The 10269-nt window shown below is 39.3% G+C and overlaps 1 long non-coding RNA gene across 3 annotated transcripts; it reads right to left on the reverse strand.

Annotated features, from left to right (window-relative positions):
• Positions 1 to 3717: 3717 nt before the first annotated feature.
• LOC127129958 (uncharacterized) lies at positions 3718 to 6639 on the reverse strand. 3 transcript variants are annotated; one of them, XR_007806407.1, is made up of 4 exons: positions 5570 to 6639; positions 4668 to 4736; positions 4071 to 4343; positions 3718 to 3958 (listed from the first exon to the last, which is right to left on the reverse strand). It is a non-coding gene; the product is annotated as an uncharacterized LOC127129958 (long non-coding RNA). The 3 variants fall into 3 exon arrangements; XR_007806406.1 differs by having other exon boundaries at positions 4071 to 4296; positions 5570 to 6636; XR_007806405.1 differs by lacking the exon at positions 4071 to 4343 and having other exon boundaries at positions 5570 to 6632.
• Between the last annotated feature and the right edge of the window lie 3630 nt (positions 6640 to 10269).

Below are 10269 nucleotides of genomic sequence, written 5' to 3' on the forward strand. Positions count from 1 at the left end.
TTGCTCACACCATGTGTTGATGCACTTTGAATAAAAACCCAAAATTTTGTTGTGTCAGTCATGTGGAATAGAGTCCCACATTCTGGACTCCCACACATTCTTTGATTCAAGCTCACCCAGGCCCGGGTTAAGAGCTATGAGGCATAACCCTCATCTCTAGTTCATCTGCTCACCCTAACTCTCAATGTTAGAGGTTAAGAGCCTGACCACCCATTCCAGTATTTGGCTTGTTTGTCAAGGTCGATATGACCCCTTGACTAAAGCCCAACCTTGCTTGAGCCCACTTGTTTGCGTATAGTGTATGCTGTTTGCTTTTGATGTTTATCTGTTTTGCTTCTCACCTCCTTTCTGTAGGAGTCGTATGATCAACTTTCGAGGAAGTTGAACGTACGTAGAGATAGACTTGAGTTGACTCACTGCCTGTGTGAGTCAAACTCTTGTTAGAGACCTCAACCTAGGGTTATAATTTGCATGATGACTATTAGGCTCGAGTTAGTCTCCCTTTTAGTCCGTTATTCCCTTGGTCTCTGGTTTAGGAGAAAGTTTCTCCCCTGTTAAGGGGAACTACGTCGCCCTGATCCTCATACCAGATGAGGTACGTAGGCAGGAGATCGTGCGAGATCTCTCCGGGCACCCTTTTTCTTTTTTGTGTGTGTTTTGCTTGACAACTATTAGGTCCGAGTTCCCGACTCCCTTTTAGTCTGTGTGTTCAACTTCTTTGTTTCTTCTGACGTCTCAGCGTCTGCTTGGTGTTTGTGTGACAGCTATTAAGCTCGAGTTCCAGACTCCTTATTAGCTTGTCAGTCTTTCTTTCTTTCAACCTTTTTGTGTGTGTTAGGAGTTGGATGTAAGACCAGCGATTGGCACTCCGTTTCCTATTTGTTGTGTGCTTGGAGTCTGATGTAAGTCCAGCGATTGGCATTCGGTTTCCTATGTGTGTTTCTTTGTTTGGAGTCTGACGTAAGACCAGCCATTGGCATTCCGTTTCCAGTTGTGTTTGTTCGGAGTCGGACGTAAGCCCAGCCATTGGAAGTCTGTTTCCGTTTGTGTGTTTCTTTTGACGTCTCAGCGTCTTTGGGTGTGTTTTGTTTCGGCGTGCGTTAGCCGAACTACGGTAGCTCTGATTCTCATTCCAGATGAGATACGTAGGCATAGGATGCGATATCCTAGCGAGCCTGTTTCCCATTTCCCCGAACTATGTCGACTCTGATGTTTGTTTCTGACAAACTACGTAGGCCTAGGATGTGACATCCTGCCGAGTCCCCTTCCTCCATTTTCCTTCACCTGTTTTATTCCAGTGTGTGTGCATTCTTTGAGCAGTTATCCAGCAACCTTATTCTATTCTTCTGAGCGTGGATCCCGTCAAGTACGACGGACGTGAGGGGTGCTAATACCTTCCCCTTGCGTAACCGACTCCCGATCCTTGTAATCTCCGGTCGTAAGATCATTTCCTTTCTAGGTTTACTTCGAGCGTTTCCTTTCCCTCATTTGGGATAAATAACGCACGGTGGCGGCTCTGTTTGTTTGTTTTTCCCGCCGGTTGTTTTTCGCGTTGCGACACTAGCCCCCTCATGTTTGTGCCACCTCCCGTTGTTCATACCTTGCCTCGTGTTAAGGACACCATCTACCATACTGAGCCGTCTGAGGGCCCATATGTTTACGAGAAAATGGATGAAATGAAGGATCAGTTCCTTGAGATGCGAAAGGAATTAAAGACTCTGAGAGGAAAAGACATGTTTGGTAAAAGTGATGCTGAACTTTGCTTAGTACCGAATGTGAAGATCCCGGTGAAGTTCAAAGTCCCTGACTTTGACAAGTAAAAGGGAAATACTTGTCCACTAAGCCACCTCGTTATGTACGCCAGAAAAATGTCAACTCACACTGATAATGATCAGTTATTGATTCACTGCTTTCAAGACAGTTTGATTGGCACTGCTCTAAGATGGTATATGGGGTTAGACAGTGCGAGTGTTCACACGTTTAATAATTTGGGTGAGGCTTTTGTGAAGTAGTATAAGTATAATGTGGATATGGCACCTGATAGAGACCAGCTGAGGTCTATGTCTCAGAAGGATAAGGAGACATTTAAAGAATATGCTCAAAGATGGAGAGAACTTGCTGCACAGATTAATCCTCCATTGGAAGAAAAGGAGATGACGAAGATTTTTCTGAAGACCCTGAGTTCGTTTTATTACGAGCGCATGATTGCCAGTGCTCCTAGTGACTTCACCGAGATGGTAAACATGGGGATGAGGTTAGAGGAAGGAGTCCGTGAGGGATGTCTGTCTAAGGAAGAGGTGTCGTCCAGTAAGAAGTATGGGAGTGGTTTTGCAAGAAAGAAGGAAGGGGAACCAATGCAGTGTCCGTGGGGAGGCAAAGGATGCCTCATGTCAGAAGAAATCCCCAACCGCGTCAGCATCAACATCAAGTTTCATCAGTAACCCTAGTGCTTTCAAACAATTCCAACAATCAATCAGTTCCAATTCAACAACAACGTCAACAACAACCGCAACAAAGAACCAACTACAACAACAACAATAATAATCAACAATAAAACTTCGAAAGGAAGAAGGTCTCTTTTGACCCTATTCTTATGTCATACGCCGAACTCTACCCATCTTTGGTTCTCAAGAATCTACTTCAACCAAGAAATCCACCTCAAATTCCCGAGCCACATCCATGGTGGTATAAGCCTGAACTCCGATGTGTCGTACCCCAAAAATTGCCCTACCCTTTTTACTTTTCACCTGACCTACGACCTGATTTTCATCTACGCATACTCATGTTTCATTCATATACATCCATACTGGCACTAGTCCATCCATAAATTCAAAGACTGATAATTGATCGAAACTCTGATCTAACACAAACAGTTAATTGAGGTCATTGTTGACTTTTTGGTCGATTAGTTGACCAAACTCAATCACCCGTTCCCAAATCCACATCATCTCGACTTTGGTAATATTGGTCATTCTCCATGCCCTTCCGACTCACATCTTTATCCATCATGTTAAATTAGTTTAAGCTAATTTCAACTTCAATTAGGGAATTTCAATCTAATTTTTTATCTTTATTTCAAATGAATCTTAGTTTCTTTTAATTGATTTTAATACCAAGTTGATGCTAATTAATTTCAAATAGACTTTAGATTTTTCAAAGTGATTTAATATCAATTTGATTCTAATCAAATTAATTTGATTTTAGTTTTAAATGGTCTCTAATTTTAAATTAAGTTAACTCATTCGTATAATAAACACTTTCTCTTTAAAAGATTCAAAGACAATTCAATTACACATACATTCGACTACATTACAATGTTCAATACAATCCATTTCTATTACAACCATTAACCCAAACATTTCCCAAAGGAGACCCTCTCATTACATGTGTCAAGTCCATTACGTCCATATATAATTACCACGACACCGTCAAGTATTACACAAAATCTTCCTTTTACCACACAAGTTGACCAAAGTCGGTTCTACTTAGCAATCCAAAAAGAAAGGGAATATCTTTCTTCATCCATTATTTCCATACCATAAGTTAAGTTTTGAAATTTTTTGGCATTAACATCCCAAAACCATTCGAAATGAATTACTAAAAACCTTTTCAAAAGAGTCTTTAAATTCCATCAATTTCCATTAATATTTTCATTCCGTCAACATTTTCCTAACCTCTTAAATTTAGATCCATTCTTACTTAATCTTAAAAAAGCCATTCAATTTGAATTTAACTTTTTATTGAATACTCTTTCAAGTACAAACAAATTAGCACATATTCATACATGCTACAATACAATTCCACATTCCAAATACATTTTAAATCTTATGTTAATCTAACGAATCCACACCAATTCAGACTTTTCATATCAAATATCACTTCCATAAACATCAGCCCAGTTTCACTTCAATCCCACGAAGCCTTGTTAACACTCACACGACAGAAGGGCCTGCATAACCTGATAATACACAGAGCGAAGAATTAACAACCAAATTTTTTAACAGAATCTGCAGAACTGAGCTCAAATAAGAGGCAATGGGAAACTGCTCAAATTTTCAAGATATTTTTACTTTTAATGCGAATGGTTGTTGGAATGTTCTAGTGGAGAATGTTCTCCTTGACAAAGAGTTTAATCCATTAATGGATTTCCTAAACTTCTTGCAGGAGGTGTTGTTTTCTCAGCTCTAAAAGTGAGTACCGCCATGGGATACCTAGCTCCTAAATACATTACCACTGGGCGCTTTACCGAGAAGAGTGACATATACGCATTCGACGTTATTGTGCTCCAAGTTGCATCTGGAAAGACAGTGATAAGCAGGTCGGTATAGACAGTTCATTCATGGCTGTCAATGTCATTTATCTAAGTTAATCATTGACAAATAATTGTGATACAAAAAATTTTATTTTAAATTTGGATTTGTCGAATTGACTATGTAGTGCTACTAGAGGACATATACATTTTATCAAGCATTTCATGAAAACAGAAGCAGGAAGCGACTTATGCAACAGTATTTGGGATTTTCATTTCGACTTCAAATTACTAGCTACATCTACATTTCAATTGTCTGAAATTTCACTGTAAAATTCACATGAACTCAAATCCATTCTGTCGCTCTAACCAATAACTTCTAAGGCCTAACTAACATATTTAAGGTAAAATAACTTACCCTGCCGAATGCACAAACAGCAGCAACCATAACCAAAATCCTGCATAACTCCTTCCTAAAAGCATATTCCTGCAATTGACAGAACTGGCCTCGATTAATTAAAGCATCCATCACTACTAATTAACACCATTTCAAGCTCATTAATATATGGAGTAACTAGTAATTAACCAAAGGAGTTCGTGGAAAACTATCAAGCAAAAAAAACTGATTATAATAACTAACAAGAGAATAATTGAAAATAATCGACATTCTAACTTTTCTCTATAAAGACAGCAAACCACTAAATTCCGACTATTGCATTGGTACATGATTTAACCTCATAAATTTAACTACAATGATAAGCACCACAACATAATGGAATTTTCTAAACACTAAATTAATTTCACTATAACTAACAGTTAACAAACTTGTAACAACTTTGCACAGAGCAAAGCTAACAGAGTATAATACAGTTGCAATCCAAACCAATTAACAATCCAACATGAAAAGAGCCATAACAGAATTATAACGACTTTATTGAACAATTAACTAAATTCTACATTTAACCCTGCCCAAGGTTAACTAACTTGCCCTAATGAAACTAACCTGCCCTAATCAGTTGCAGACTCATCACTATATATTGATAACCTTCTCCAATCATTGGAGTTTTGGAATCACCAATCTCCAATTCTCACACTATCGCACTGCAGAACCGCGTCTCCACCCTTCTCCCTCACCAAAGCTCTTACTCAGAAAATGCCATTGAAGCTTCACGTTGAAGCTTCAATTGGTGGAGCTCAAGCCTCCATTTTCACTCCTCAAGTTAACCTCTCACCACACTCACAGAGCGAAATCACACTGAAGAAATAGAAAGTTTGCAGAGGAAGAAGAACGACTAAGAATCAAAGGAAGGGAATTTGTACCTGTTTTCGTCGCCGTGCCGAAACGGGTGAGTCTTCATTCTTGCCTCAATATGTGTTCATCCAATTTCGTGCTTTCAATAGTCGTTGCGTGAATCACTGAGTCGAGTAGTACGCCATGAATATCGAATCCCCAAAAACACCGTTGAACGATTGCAAAGACGTAATCCCCAAAAGCACCGTTGACGTAGTCCTAACCTAGTTTTTAACCAATCTTAACACATGATGAAGTTGATCAAAAACAATTTTGATCAATTAGATCCTATGAACTTGTATAATCCTATTGTCTAATTTGAGTGACCAAAAGATCATTGGTCACTTAATAAGACTTTTCTTCTAAGCTGTGGAGCTCGAAGCCTGAATATCAAATCCCCAAAAACACCGTTGAACGATTGCCAAGAGCCTGAATAAGACGTAATCCCTGAAGGCGACGCCGACGTGATGTTTGGGGCGCTAACGAGGTTGGAGTGGCCATTCAGAACTCGTTGAGAAGGGCAGAATGCGACACCTTGATCGCGAATGCCAAGAGCACGATGCTCGATTGAATTTCTGCGAAGCCACCACAACAATCTTGATTGCTCATCCAGACCGCAAGCGAAACTATTCTTCAAATCACTGCGTGGTACTCATAGCTCTCGACCCGTTCCCAAGCGTCGACACGGACAAGCTCCGAGGCGAATTCACAAACAAAGAATGAAAATGCTGCAAACACTGACCGAAGCTGAGCCATGACGTATGACGAATAACGATGTTGTTAACGCAATAGAACCCATGATTGGAACGTAAATCTGCCATTTGTTCTGGTTTGTTGTGTGTTGCGATCTCTTTGTTTCCAATCCATTTCTTTACGGATCAGGATAATGGTTGAAACGTTGAGTCGATATCATTAGAGCGACGATGACATTCTAGATGCTATGTCGACTCCCTTGCGGAAAGGCTTCTGTTCGTCCGCCTCAGGTCTCATTGAGAGTAATCGCGATTGGATACGGCGGCGTTCAGATTGTTGGAGGCTCACAATGACCTAGCTTCATTTTGCACCTTCTGACTGAATGATGAAGACGGACCCAGTCTAACCCGGCTGGCGGCCTCGGATCCGGTTTGGGCTTAAGGCCCAAACAGATTTCTTCTTCGCACCCCCTTTTGTCCACTGCATCCCCCATGACTATTATATTCAACGATTGGGCTTAGGTTCCTAAGCCCAAATCTGTTTAATGGCAAACACTGCCAGTTTCAGGCCTACACCCCCATTCCTTCGGTGGGCTTGCAGCATAGATCAAGGCCCATTTTCCAGTTTTTTTGGACATTATTCTTTTCCCTTTTGATTGTTAATTAGTTTTTAATTAGAATGTAGGATTAAGTGGATTAATTAGAGATTGGGCTTAATTAGATTTTAGAAGATGATTTAGATTTTTGTTGGAGAATAATTGGAATTTTAAGGACTTTTAGTTCATTAGATTAAATAGGATATTAGAGATCAACTAGGATATTAGAGATGACTAAAATTTTAGAAGTTAAGATCAATTAGATTTTAATAGTTAATTAAGTTTTAGAATTTGATTAGGTTTTTAATCCAAATTAGATTTATAATAATTATATCTCTCAATATTGTTAGAATATAATATAATTAGGATTGATAAGTTGAATTAAATATTGATTTTATAAACATTTTGATTTTTGAACTAGAATGCTAAATAGGTTAATTAGATGTTAGTTGATTAATTGGTTAATTTTAATTGAATCTTGTTTGTTAAAAATTAGCCAATTTTTTAGGATATGATCATTTTGCCCTTTGAGAGTAATTTTGGGTATTTTATCCATATGATCACGTGCTCCCTTAGGAGTTTTAACATAGAATTTCTAATCAACTTTGGTTAACTATAGCATGATCCCTTAGATTAGTTTGATTAATCTTAACCATGATTTTAAGTCCTAACCTAGTTTTTAACCAATCTTAACACATGATGAAGTTGATCAAAAACAATTTTGATCAATTAAATCCTTTGAACTTGTATAATCCCACTGTCTAATTTGAGTGACCAAAAGATCCTTGGTCACTTAATAAGACTTTTTTTCTAAGCTGTGGAGCTCGAAGCCTGAAGTCAAGATCTTCAATCAAGGCATCCTCAGTCATACCAAGCAGCGGATTATTCAAGTATATCAAATGTGACATCTTTAAAAGCTTGTCAAGTCAAGGTTAGAAGTGTGTGGCATCAAGCCTTATGCAATAAAGAAGGAGTGGGACTGGAGTATTCCTACCCCCATTTTGAGTATCTTTGGGTATGGGACATATGATCCATCGCTCATCGTATTCACCTCTATTCATAGACTTTAGCACAATTCTGATCATACGATTGACAAGTCTCTCTCTCTCTCTCTCTCTCTTCATGATGCAACACAACAAAGAAAAGACTACATCAGCAACTTATCAATCATGAATCAAATTATACGATACGAGCCTTAAGCAATAGAGAAGGAGTGGGACTGGAGTATTCCTACCCCCATTCTGAGTATCTTTGGGTATGGGATGTATGACCCAACGCTCATCGTATTCACCTCTATTCATAGACTTTAGTGCAATTCGAATCGAACGATTGATAAGGTCTTCATCATCAACACAAGAAATAACAACAAATATTCTCCTCTCTCCCCTTGAAAGTTAAGATGAGAGTCACATGCCACGATCCTTAAGTGGTAAAGAAAGAATGAGACTGGAGCTTTCCTACACTCATTCTGGATATCTTTGGGTGCGAGACGTTTGGCTCGTTGCTTATCGCATCCACCTTTACTCATAGACTTTAGTGTGATCATTATCACATAACTATCAAGTCTATTCCATTCTTTCATTCAATCATTCTATCATATCTTATTGCCTCCTCAATCATTCTTGTTTTCAGTCGTAGTGGGCTGAACTACGAAAGATCTGATTTCCTTATTGCACTATAATTATACGTAGGTAGGAGAATTCAGATTCTTTGCGAGCTATATCTTATTTATCAATCTATCCTATTTTATCGATCAATCTTTCAACACCCCAATAATGGAGCATCTTTTTCTATTAACAACTCGTGGTTGTACACCCTATTCTAATCCCATTCTTTCCTTGTGAGGTGTTAAACCTTGGCTCTTCGATGTTGATCTTTGCCTTGAGAGTCATAGACTCTGGCATCTAACATTCTTTGCCTTGTGAGGTGTTAAACCTTCGCTATTCAATTTTGATCTTCGCCTTGAGAGTCAATGACCTTGGCACCATTATTTGCCTTGTGAGGTATTAAACCATGGCTATTCGATTCAGATCTTCGCCTTGAGAGTCGTACTGGCATTTGACATTGTTTGCCTTGTGAGGTGTTAAACCTTGGCTATTCTATTCGATTCTTCGCCTTGAGAGTCGTAGACTCTGGCATACCTGTCTCTTTTACCTTGTGAGATGTTAGACCTTGGTTAGTCAATTCAGTTCTCAGCCCTGAGAGTCGTAGACTCTGGCACTTGATTCTATTCGCCCTGTAGGTGTTAAACCTTGGCAATTCAATTCCCTGACATCATCAGTTATAAACTCGGGTAGTGATACCCCACCTTGAAGGTCATGAACCTTGACACTCTTTTTCAGCCTTGAAGGGTATTGAACCCTGGAAAATCAATAAATCAATCTCCTCTTGCCTTATCAATCATCTTACTTTCAGCCGTAGTAGGCTGAACTACGATTGCTCTGATTTTCTCATTGCACGATGAGAATACGTAGGAACGAGGAATCGAATCCTCCGCGAGCATACTTATTTATTATTCATCCCTTATGGCATTTCTCCATTCATCTCCATGGTACATTCATATTCTACCTTCATTCACTCATGTGATACACCCTTATGTTTGATCCAAATATACTATACATTTGTGCTCCATCTTGTACCTCCTTGTGAACTAAGAGTTGTTTGGCCCTTAACCTAAACACCTAATTCCTCTCTTTTTCGGTTGTTCCAGTACAGTGATACAGTGCTGTAGTCCCTCACTTGTTAGTTGATACCTGTTTACTGTTGGTTTCATCTTTCACCCTTTTTGGAGTTCAAACAACATTATCCTTTGGTCCAGACCATATTTCTATCACCACTCTTTTCATCTCCTGCCTCTAGTTCCTTGAACTACGTAGCTCTGAATTACTCATTGCACTATGAGGATACGTAGGCTTGAGGGCCCCAATCCTCACTGAGCACTTTATCTATTCTCTTTCTTTCCCATTCTTTTGCGATTAATCTTTAGATAACACCTATTCGAGCGAGAATAATCAAAACGGTTCCCATGGAGTACCATGAATGTTTGGGGTGTTAATACCTTCCCCTTGCATAACCGACTTCCTTACCCAATATATCTCTTTCCCCCGGGTTTTATCGATGTTTTCCCTTCCCTTAGAGGATAAATAAATTTTGATGGCGACTTTGTTGTATGTTCGAGCGTGCGATACATTCGGGTATATTTCGGCTAGCTTCACGTTGTGCCTTTTGTCAAGGAGCTCCCGACCATGGTATTGAGAACTGTTACCCGTTGAATTATGAGGTACAGAAACTTGTGAAGAATGGGATGGTGTCCTTTGAGGACCGTGCGCCGAATCTAAAAGCCAATTTGTTGCCCGCCCATAGTAACTCTTTTGTCAACATGGTAGATGGTTGTCCTGGAGAATATTAGGTTTATGATGTTCGCCATATCAGACAGTCTTT

This window comes from Lathyrus oleraceus, chromosome 1 (genome assembly GCF_024323335.1).
Source record: "Lathyrus oleraceus cultivar Zhongwan6 chromosome 1, CAAS_Psat_ZW6_1.0, whole genome shotgun sequence".
Classification (NCBI taxonomy): Eukaryota; Viridiplantae; Streptophyta; class Magnoliopsida; order Fabales; family Fabaceae; genus Lathyrus; species Lathyrus oleraceus.